Here is a 12530-nt window from a genome sequence, read left to right as displayed (position 1 = left end):
GCTTTTCATCTTAGTTTCCAGTATATCACCCCTGCGGCTATAGGCGGGTATTTTGCGGGTATATACGTAATGTCCTGTGCGCCGCACTGGCTCCTGGGAGCTCGTGTCATTGTTCCCAGGAGTCATTGTGGAGGCCCGCCGGAAGTTCTTGCAGGATTTGGAAAGATGAACTTCCTACGACGACGCCCGTTGTGATGACAACCAGGAAGTTTACAGCTCTCCGCCCTGTTACAACTGAGCATGCGCGGGAACGAGCAAGGAATGCTGGTAGCTCAGCATCACTGGAACCAGGAAGTTAATGCTTGTGGGCTTCAAATGCCCACAAGCAAAATGAAAACGTCCATCCACATTTTTTATAACTTCTTCTTTACAACGAAACCAGACATCGGGGGAGATAATTAACCAAAACAGTGAGTGTACCATTGTCAATATGTGATGGTGTTAATGTTTGGAAAAAAAAACGTCAGTGGACCTCCACTTTAATGTATTGTTGGGTCCCAGCAAAATAGATGAAAATCATAAAAAAAAACGGCATGGGTCCCCCCCAGTTCATCACCAGGGGAACCCACACCCACGTTTTTTTTTAAAAATAGTGTGGGGGTCCCACAGGCACCCAGGCAATATATACTCTGAAAAGCAGTATATATACCATACTGCCTGCCCTATATACTCTGCAGAATATTGGGCCTTAGGTGTTGGTGGTACCGGAACACTGTAATGCCCCGTACACACGATCGGACATTGATCGGACATTCCGACAACAAAATCCATGGATTTTTTCAGACGGATGTTGGCTCAAACTTGTTTTGTCTACACACGGTCGCTCAAAGTTGTCGGAATTTCCGATCACCAAGAAGGCGGTCACGTACACCACGTACGACGAGACTATAAAAGGGCAGTTCAGAACCAAGCGCGGCACCCTTTGGGCTCCTTTTGCTAATCTTGTGTTAGTAAAAGTTTGGTGAGAGACGATTCGTGCTTTTTCAGACTCGTTGTTTTCAGATCGTATTTCTGCTGTTCAGTTTGTGCTTGTGGGTTTGTATCTGGTCTTCAGTGCGTGCAGCGAGTTACCCTTGACTCTGTCATTGTGTTCTTGTTCGTTCGTTACTGTTTTTCAGGTCGCTCTTCACAGGCCTTGCTGTTCTTCAGTGCATTCTGTTACTTCGTTCTGAGCAGCCGACCGTATTCTAGCCATGTTGCGTATACATACTCCTCATAGAGTTCGTGCTGTGTGGGGGCTTGGTGTTGGGGTCCTTACCTTGACACAATCCCAGTTCATGAACAGGGTGGGGAGGAGCTCATGGACCAAGAATTGGTTTCTCCAGCGTGACCAGTTCTGTCACATGCCTTTGCTCCGTGAGATCCGTGAGAATAATCCTGATGATTTCAGGAACTTTCTCCAGATGACGGACCCCGTATTTCACCGTTTGTTGGCTTTGCTGACCCCCTATATCAGCAGGCAGGATACCTGCATGAGGCAAGCCATCACTCCGGAGCAGAGGCTCGTTGCCACCCTGCGGTACTTGTCGACGGGAAGAAGCCTGCAGGACCTCAAGTTCTCAACAGGCATCTCCCCCCGGGCTCTGGGGATCATTATCCCAGAGACCTGTTCTGCCATCATCCAGGTCCTGCAGAAGGAGTATATTAAGGTAAGATTTTTATCCTTTTACATCACATTTTATTGTATAGAATGTTTGCTAATGTATTGTATTTATTTCCTCATTCCCTAATTACCATGATTGTAATATGCTGTGAATGTCCCTTTTGTCCTCATGCATGCTGGATTTTTATGTAATTTTTTTTTGTCCTTCATACATATTTCCCTTCACTTACCTCCCCAGCATTCTCTCCTGGGCCTATATTCACCTCGTGTAGTCACTTAACAATGTATTTTGTCAGCTCCATAGTAGTGCTTTACCCTAAATACCCCCTAAAATGTTTAAAATTGTGATGTGTGCTTGAAATTCTGGCAGAGTGCCAGAGGCTTTTTTTTGGGTTCACAAAATCTTTTTGAACCCTCCCTCCCCCCAACTGATACCAATCCCCTATCTACTGAGTTTGCCAAACCCATACACACTATATCCACCTCTTTTGTGGTCAGATTTATGGATGAATTCCCCAAAGCATGTAGTGCAAGGGCCTGTCTGAATACTTTCAAATGGAACTGTTTAAAGTTTTTGTATCCTATTATTATCTTGATAGGTAATAGCTGAATGTAAAAATGTGCTCAAATGTGTACAGTGTGTGTTTATATCTTTGTATTATGACACTTCTTACCTGTCCAGTGGGCTGCCAATAGTGTAAGTAAGGAGGGGCTAGCCAAAGTAATACACATTATTTATGCATTCATCTCTCAATGAAGTAGAGAGGGTTACCTGTCCAAAACATCTCCCCCTATAAAATTTTTCAAATGGCCCATGAGGGGGGGGGGAGGAATCTGATAGGTGGACCTTATACCTTTGTCTTTAAATAGTCCCTAAAATAAATGTTATACTGATGTTGGCCAAGAATGTTTGTGTCTAATCTGCTTTCCATGTTTATGTGCAAAATGATTAATTTTATTTTCTTGTTTGACTCCACAGTTTCCTTCCAACCCACAGGAATGGCAGACTGTGGCCTCCCACTTTGCCCAGTGGTGGGACTTTCCTAACTGTGGAGGGGCAATTGATGGGAAACACGTCCACATCGTCCCACCACCCAAATTGGGGTCATACTATTACAACTATAAGGGGTTCAATAGTATTGTGATGTTGGCGGTGGTGTCGGCTACTTACGAGTTCATGTATGTGGACAAGGGGGAAGAATGGCCGGATGTCAGATGGTGGAGTCATCACCCAGACAGAGTTCTACAGGCATCTCCAGAATGGCAGCTTGGACTTGCCACCTCCAGAAGACAATGCGGAAGGACTCCCATTCGTCTTCGTTGCGGATGAAGCATTTGCGCTGGGGGACCATCTTATGCAGCCATTCCCTATGAGAGGACCCTCACCCCGGACCAGAGGGTTTTTAATTACCGGCTGGCCAGAGCCAGAAGAGTGGTGGAGAACATGTTTGGAATAATGGCCAGCCAGTTCCGCCTATTTCTTACACCCATACATATGGCGGAATATAAACTCAATCATATCATCCTGGCTTGCTGTGTTCTCCACAACTTTTTAAGGAGAAATTCTGTGAACTATGCTGACTTAGTTGGGCCCGAATTCGGAATTCATGTAAATGAACCAACCCTGATGGCGCTTGAAGCTGGCCGTTCTGGCTTGCCCCACCTGAGTGCCCGCGAGGTCCGTCTAAGATACATGGAATACTTTGCGGGTAGGGGGGCCATCAATATGCCAGACAATGTCTGAGACATTTTTTTAAATAAAAAACAAATTTTAACTACTAAAATATTTGCTGACATTTACTGCTTGTCTTTCTTTTACCTGACTCTGACATAAATTTGGGGAGTCCTGAAAATGTTGTGATTGTGTAACATTAGAAAGCACTGTTGGGTGTTATTTACTAAAGGCAAAGACACTTTGCACTACAAGTGCACTTGAGACTGCATTGAAACTGCACTTGTAGTGCAAAGTGGATTTGCCCTTAGGAACTAACCCCCATTGTCACAGAAACCACCAATTTTACCACAAAAAAATTTTTGGAGCATTGAAAGAAGAACCCACACATTCTTGAGTATCAATCTTTTTAATACAAGCACAATCACATGTGCATTTATCAAAGGTTTTTAAAACAAACCAACATGTTTGTTGAATAACAATTTTTTGGGTTGCATTAATAAAAGTAGAAATGTCCATTTAAGGTAAAACAGGCATCTTTAAAACCAACAAGAAATACACAAATCTGGAACAAAGTTCAACTTTGCTAGAAATTGAAGGCAATATCAGACATGAGTATTTTTAAACTGTGTTTGATACTGCATTCAGATGGGTTGAAGTCACCCCTGAAAAAGCCAAATTTTGAAGATGCACACAAATTCCCGAATGTCAACATGTGCTAGCTGCCATCATGGGGGATCAATAGACGTGTTTTGTGGGTGCAACCCCTTCCTCTCAGCTACTTTATTATTGAGGAAGGGGTTGCACCCACAAAACGCCTACATTGATCTCCCGTGATGGCAGATAGCACGTGTTGACACACTGTGTGCATCTTCAAAATTTGGCTTTTCGACAATATGTAAAAAAAGTGCAACAATTTTTTGGGGAAAAAATGCCAACTACATTAGGGATTTCGAGGGGTTTTAAACTCTCCCTAAAACATCAATGATGTTCTTCATTTTGTTTTTAACATCATTGATGTTTTTCTGGATGTTTTCCAAGTCCCTATTACACCCCATGATCTCCCCGATCAGGATCTGGGCACTTTCACTGGTGAAATGACCTTCATCCACAACATCACGATCACCTAAAAATATAGAAAAAAAACCACACCATGTATTATAAATATGCCGGCATCCATCTCTTACTTGAGCCTGTGGTCGCAGACACTCACCTTTTGTGGTGACAATTTCCATCACGTCTCCCTCCTCCTCCTCCTGTTGGCTTTGGGGGATTTCCACTTCTTCATGAGGTGGGAGGTCTGTGGTCTCCTCGGATGAGTGGCGTCCTCCGAGTCTTTTCTCCCCTATGTAAAAAAAATAGGTATACTTAAGACACAGATATTTGATGGCAGAAATAGGAATATGAAGTATTACTTGGAAGTGGGGTACAATTGTCTGTTTTGGCAGAGCTGCAAGATGAAGAAATATTTTTTTCCTTTGTCAAGCTTGAATACTTACCTGTTTTGTACAAGCTTCAAAGATGGAGTCACCCCTATAGTATACACTGGAGCACCTGTGCGGGCCCCCTAATAAAAAGGGTGTTCTTGTGTCCCACACTAGTGCTCCAGCATCCAGATGTCTAAACAGCTGCTGAGTGTCCTCTCCTTACACAGAATCTAGTTTGCATTTCATTCTAGTTGCCAACCCATCTAGACACCAAAATCATTTGAAGAGAAGTAGGCTAGCAAAAATGTATTCAAATGCATATGTCCAAAACATGGTGTTTTCTATGCCGAACGAACAATGTTTCATACGAACGAATAATGTGTCCATGAACATGAAAGTTGCCATTTTAAACTGTACAACAGTTAAGAAAAGCACATGGAGCAGCACGAACGTTAGAAAAATAAAGAATAGGAACACAGGACAACTACTTACTTTTTTGCAGCACTCTCCTGAGCCTTCTGTACTGCTCTTGCTCCCTTAATTTGAGGTCCGACCACCGCTTCCTGAGTTGATCTTTCGATCGTCGTACCCCAAAATTTCTGTGCAGACTCTTGACAACTTTCGCCATTATCTTGGCATTTCTGACATTGGGGTTGGGGTAAGGTCCATACTTCCCGTCATAGTCGGTCCTCTTCAGGATGTCCTCCATCTCCAACATCTCCACAAAGGACATATTTGAGGCCTTAAATCATCTCCCCTGGGATCGGGACATTTCTGGCTCCGGGCTCTCCTCCTCCTCGTTGCTGTAATTAGCAGGCACCTGCTCTGTCTCCGCCATGTGCACTTCCCCACTGCGCCGAACAAGAAGGGGCGGGGAATAGACTAGAAAGAACGTCAGGGGCGGGCAGAGTTTCAGGCATGCGCAGTGTATATAAAGCGTAACACGCGTGCGTAGTACGTATGATCTGTGAGCGGAGGAAGGAGTATTGGAGGCGCCGATCGTGATAACGAAGGTAAGATTTAAACTTGGGCCTATACTGCTTCTAGATTGAGGAGGCCTATATTGTGACAAGATTAGGAGAGTTTAGCCTGACATTAGGGTTTGTCTTGTGTTGTGTCTTGCAGAGAAAATGGATGGCTTCAATGACCACAACTTCCTCCCCTGTTCATAGACAAATACAGGGAGCTGCCCTGTCTGTGGCAGATCAAACACCCCCAATATAATATGAAACAGGCAGGCAGTGCTGGAGAAACTGCTAGAGTTGGTGAAGCCGGTGGTCCTCACAGCAACCATCCCCTAGTTAAAAGCCAAAATTGGTGGCTTGAGAAGCACTTATCTTAGGGAGCGCAAGAAGGTCCAGGATTCCCAGAGATCAGGAGCTGCAGCAGATGACGTTTATGTCCTCAGGCTGTGGTACTATGAGAGACTGTAATTTCTGTCAGACCAGACTGAAGTCAGGGAATCCCTCTCAACCCTTCCTTCCACTCTTCCCTCCACCCTATCTTCAACCCCAGCTGAGGCTTCCGATGTTTAACCTGGGACTTCCAGCCAGGAAGAAGTGGAGGAAACCAGCTGGAGCCAGGTATAGCATTCTTCTACAGATTTATTGGTAAAACATAAATGATGTTTACTAGATGTTATTAGTGATCACTGATTGCTGATTTAATAAAGTGTTTTACATATCAATAGACAGTAGTGGGCAAAAATAATTGGGACAAGAATGAAAAATGCTGGGCTCAGAATGATAGTCTTTTATATTTCTTAACATTCAATTTGCAACAGTCAGGAGGTGAAAATTATGTGTGATTGATGAAGAAAAAACTAAAACGATGTCCCTTTTTCATACACAGGAAAGCCTCAGCCAGGAGGAAGCTGTGGAATGTGGCACACAGGAAGAGGCTGTGGAATGTGGCAGCCAGGAGGAGGCGGGGGTTAGTGGCAGCCAGGAGGAGGCGGGGCTAAGTGGCAGCCAGGAGAAGGCAAGGCCCAGTAGGAGCCTGACAGAATCGCAGGTTCCTCCCCTCCGCCTTCCAAACAAAGGACCCAGGAAGGGGAGTAACGTGCAGGATTCAGCACTCAGGCTGATTCAGGAGGCTTCTGCGTCCCTCAGAGCCTTCCCCACTCACGAAGAGGCCTTTGCCTGCATGGCTGCCACAAAACTGAAAGACATGCAGGAGGGCCAACACCTCATGCGTGAGGACATTCTTTATAAAACCTTAACTAAGGGGGTGAGGGGCGAAATTACACCCAATACCCACCTGTGTGAGTTGGACCATCCTCCTCCTCCTCCTTCTCCTGCCACACCTGCACCACCACAGACACAGCGTGGAAGGAAGCGTGGAAGGAAGACCAGAGAGTGATGACCTGGGTTCAGTCTGGTCTGACAAAAGATGCAGGCTCTTGTATGACCACAGCCTGGGGACATGTGTCATCTGCTGCTGTTCATGATTTCCTTGGACTTCTGGACCAGATTGAACTCCCTTAGATAAGGACTCCTCAGGCCACCAATTTTTCCTGGAAATAATTGATGTGAGCCCTGGAGGCCAAAGGCTTCGCCAATTTCTGCTGTTTCTAAAGCGTTTCCTCCCTCTTTGTTTGGTTATGAGCCCTTAATAAATGATTTTTGTTTCAAATATACTCGCCTATGTGTGTTTTCCTTCAAAAAGGACAGTTTGTTTGTGAGGAGGCAGGTACATTTCAAAAATACAATGTGAAATTAACAAGAGACACCAACACCAAACAACCTCCTTGAGATTAAATAATACAAGATAATAATGGTGTTGTGGTAACTTGACACACAAAACACACCCAAAAATATTCTGAAGTTAAAAAAAAAAAAAAAAAAAAAAAACAAGAGCAGGCTTGAAAAAATTACTAACAAAAAAAGTGAAAATTTTTGAGTCAGATGTGACAAATCAAAATATAGTGATGAAATCACGATAAATAATAAAGAAAGAAGTTTGTGAGAAGTGTGTGTGAATATGAGTAGCAAAACTACTTCATTCTTCTAGCCAGGGCTTTTTTTCTCAATCAATAGGTGTTGGAACTCGGAAAACAAGAAACCCCCTAACGGGGCTTTAATGCAGCCAATGATGTGATGTAACACAATGCGAAGTAAATAGATAGTCAAAAATAATATTTATTAGTATAAAGAATGGATGATGAATCCTGACATTAAAAGGTCAGGACATGAACTGGAATACAAAATTTGATAAAAAGCAATACCCATGACAGGTGGCAGTGTACAATAAAATAAACCATAGGCAACAAAGATGTAATGGCACAAAGTTTAAAATGTAGAATGACGCGTTTCAACCCCAATAGGTCTTCTTCAGAGGATAGATATATAACAACTGTAGGGATATAAACATCCATCAAAAAGTCTTTTCAAACCAAAACAAAATAAGAGAATATATATTTATATATGCATGAACAAATCCATATAATACATCATTACCAGTTATGTTGCACTTAATGATTATAAGCGGCCATGGTATGAAGGAGTTGCCCTCTCGTATATCCTTAATTTCCCAGAAAAATGGGCCAGTCCCATGGGGAGCAGATATCGAGCACGCGTGCCTTACGAGGGATCACATATGGATGACCCCCAGGAGTTGGAGGAGAGGGGGGGCGTGCACTGCACCTGCGATAAGGTAACAATTGTACTAAGTAAAGGATTCAAGCAAAAAGGTTTTCCCAGGGCAATGGGGGAGGGTAGCATAGTATACTGATTTTTAGAATATAAACAAGCATGAGTTGAGAGTGCTGGAACTCAACCACGACCTCCCAAAACCCCTCCCCACACACACCCACCCACCAAATCATAGCAAATAGTGGGTGTGGTCATATTTCACAAACAGTAGAAGGGTCTTAAAGGGGCATTAAATACCAGGATTGCATTACATACAGAGTGCAGAGTTCATGGGGGTTACACACAAAGTGCAGAGCTGTCACTTGTAAACACAGAAACCAGACTTCTGTGTTTACAAGTGATTGTGGTGAGCAGGCACCAAAGGGTCTGAGCCAGAAGTGGTGGAACTGAGTTCCACCAAGTTCCCCCTGAAAAAAAAGCCCTGCTTCTAGTAATTATAAAGAAGAACAGAGTGCGCTGCATTAAACTATTTAAAACATTGCAGCGTGACGAAAGTGCTAGATCCATTCCGAACGCTAAATTTACCAGACCGAGCAGTTCCGTCTCAGAATTTATTCTGAGCATGCGTGGCACTTTGTGCGTCCGAATTGTCCACACACGGTCGGAATTGCCTTGATCGGATTTTGTTGTCGGAAAATTTTATAGCCTGCTCTCAAACTTTGTGTATCGGAAAATCCGATGGAAAAAGTCCGATGGAGCCCACACACGATCGGAATTTTCGACAACAAGCTCCGATCACACATTTTCTGTCGGAAAATCTGACCGTGTGTACAGGGCATAAGCCCACACAGTTACTCTTGGTGGGCGCAGGAACAGGTCCTGCTGTGAAATATTATGTCAAAAATTGTAATTTCATGCCCCTGTTAAACAGGCTTTGCAGATTCTGTAGAATCAGGGAGGCCATGCAGCGTAAGTTTGCAGAGGCATTCGATTCTGAGTCCTCTGGGTCACTAAGGATCACATGATCCATAACTACCTCCTCCCAGCCACATACATCTCCTTGGGTTTCTGGGGACTGAAAACCATCCCTTGAGACTGCTTTTGAGTGTTATCCTCTACATCCATGCTGACACAATGCTCCTCCTCTTCTTCCTGTGTGTTTGGTGGGCCCGCAGGAATGCTATCTGAATAAAGAGGGCCTTGAGAGGTAAGGAAGTCCTCCTCTTCTTCCTGCTGTTCTGCCTCAGGTGCCCTGTCAATGATTCCACAAAGCGTGTGCTCCAACAGTAAGGCTAGAGGGAAAGTGTCACTGATGCATGCATTGCCGCTGCTCACCATCCTTGTGGCTTCCTCAAATGGTGACAGGACAGTGCATGCATCCTTGATCAGTAGCCACTGGCATGGTGAAAAGAAGCCAAGCTCCTCTGTCCCTGTCCTGGTGCCATAATCACACAAGTACTCATTGATGGCCCTCTGCTGTGTGTGCAGCCGCTGCAGCATTGCCAACCTTGAGTTCCACCTGGTGGGCATGTCACAAATGAGGCGGTTGGTGGGCAGGTTGCATTACCTTTGAATGTCAGCCAGCCGAGCACTGGCATTGTATGACCAGCGGAAATGACCACAGACTTTTCTGGCCTGCCTCAGGAGATCCTGTAAGCCAGGGTACCTGCTCAAGAACCGCTGCACCACAAAATTCAGGACGTGTGCCAAACATGGAACATGGGTCAAGTGTCCCTGTCGGAGGGCCGAGAGAAGGTTGGTGCCATTGTCCCATACAATCATTCCTGGCTGAAGCTGACTTGGCGCCAACCACCTCTGAGCCTGCCCCTGCAGAGCTGACAGAATCTCTGCCCCAGTGTGGCTCCTGTCCCCTAGGCAGACCAACTCAAGCACTGCATGGCATCATTTAGCCTGACTGCTTGCGTAGCCTCTTGAACACTTATGGAGCACCGCTGGTTCAGAGGAAAAATCTGCTGAAGAGGCCATAGAAGAAGAGATGAGGGTGGGGGAGAGAGCTGTGGCAGAATCACCACTAGCATTTTGGGGGTGTGGTGGCGGAACAAGCTCCAACAACAGTGAACCCTGTCCTACATCCTTCCCTGCTGCCAGCAGAGTTACCCAGTGCGCCGTGAAGGAAAGGTAACGTCCCTGCCCATGCCTGCTGGACCACGAGTCAGCGGTAATTAGACATATGCATTCGTTTTCATCCGAATGCAATTTCGTCTGAATTTCGGGGATTTTCGCGTTCGTTTTAACAAACGATAACGAACGCACAGAATCTGAAATCCGAAAGATCCAACATAAGAAATGCTTTATTTTCGTTTTGTTGCGACAACAGTTCGATATAGATAGAAGACAAGACGGTAACAATAGCGATCTGTGTCTATTGAACCTGCGGCTGAATGTGCCTAACTCTAATGCCCCGTACACGCCGTCGGACATTGATTGGACATTCCGACAACAAAATCCTAGGATTTTTTCCGACGGATGTTGGCTCAAACTTGTTTTGCGTACACATGGTCGCACAAAGTTGACGGAATTTCTGATCGCCAAGAACGCGGTGATGTCAACCACGTACGACGAGACTAGAAAAGGCCATTTCAGAACCAATCGCAGCACCCTTTGGGCTCCTTTTGCTAATCTCGTGTTAGTAAAAGTTTGGTGAGAGACGATTCACGCTTTTTCAGACTCGTGGCTTTCAGATCGTTTTCTGCGGTTCAGTTTGTGCTTGTGGGTTTGTATCTGCTCTTCAGTGCGTGCAAGCAAGCTCCGCATGACTTAGTCATTGTGTTCTTGTTCGTTCGTTACTGTTTTTCAGGTTGCTCTTCACAGGCCTTGCTGTTCTTCAGTGCATTCTGTTACTTCGTTCTGAGCAGCCGACCGTTTTTTCTAGCCATGTTGCGTATACGTACTCCTCATAGAGTTCGTGCTGTGCGGGGGCTTGGTGTTGGAGTCCTGACCTTGACACAAGTCCAGTCCATGAACAGGGTGGGGAAGAGTTCATGGACCAAGAATTGGTTGCTTCAGCGTGACCAGTTCTCTCATATGCCTTTGCTCCGTGAGATCCGTGAGAATAATCCTGATGATTTCAGGAATAGGGATGAGCTTGGAGTTCAGGTCGAACTCATGTTCGACTCGAACATTGGCTGTTCGCAAGTTCACCGAACAGCGAACAATTTGGGGTGTTCGCGGCAAATTCGAATGCCGCGGAACACCCTTTAAAAGTCTATGGGAGAAATCAAAAGTGCTAATTTTAAAGGCTAATATGCAAGTTATTGTCATAAAAAGTGTTTGGGGACCTGGGTCCTGCCCCAGGGGACATGGATCAATGCAAAAAAAAGTTTTAAAAACGGCCGTTTTTTCAGGAGCAGTGATTTTAATAATACTCAAAGTCAATCAATAAAAGTGTAATATCCCTTTAAATTTCGTACCTGGGGGGTGTCTATAGTGTGCCTGTAAAGGGGCGCATGTTTCCTGTGTTTAGAACAGTCTGACAGCAAAATGACATTTTGAAGGAAAAAACTCATTTAAAACTACCCGCGGCTATTGCATTGCCGACAATACACATAGAAGTTCATTGATAAAAACGGCATGGGAATTCCCCAAAGGGGAACCCCAAACCAAAATTAAAAAAAAAAAATGACGTGGGGGTCCCCCTAAATTCCATACCAGGCCCTTCAGGTCTGGTATGGATATTAAGGGGAACCCCGGCCAAAATTTAAAAAAAAAAATGACGTGGGGTTCCCCCTAAATTCCATACCAGACCCTTCAGGTCTGGTATGGATTTTAAGGGGAACCCCGCGCCAAAAAAAAAAAAAAAAACGGCGTGGGGTCCCCCCAAAAATCCATACCAGACCCTTATCCGAGCACGCAACCTGGCAGGCCGCAGGAAAAGAGGGGGGGACAAGAGTGCGGCCCCCCCTCCCTCCTGAACCGTACCAGGCCACATGCCCTCAACATTGGGAGGGTGCTTTGGGGTAGCCCCCCAAAACACCTTGTCCCCATGTTGATGAGGACAAGGGCCTCATCCCCACAACCCTGGCCGGTGGTTGTGGGGGTCTGCGGGCGGGGGGCTTATCGGAATCTGGAAGCCCCCTTTAACAAGGTGACCCCCAGATCCCGGCCCCCCCCTGTGTGAAATGGTAAGGGGGTACATAAGTACCCCTACCATTTCACGAAAAAAGTGTCAAAAATGTTAAAAATGACAAGAGACAGTTTTTGACAATTCCTTTATT

The sequence above is a fragment of the Aquarana catesbeiana genome, linkage group LG10 (assembly GCF_042186555.1).
Source record: "Aquarana catesbeiana isolate 2022-GZ linkage group LG10, ASM4218655v1, whole genome shotgun sequence".
NCBI classification, from domain to species: Eukaryota; Metazoa; Chordata; class Amphibia; order Anura; family Ranidae; genus Aquarana; species Aquarana catesbeiana.
Note: the sequence above shows the minus strand (reverse complement) of the source record.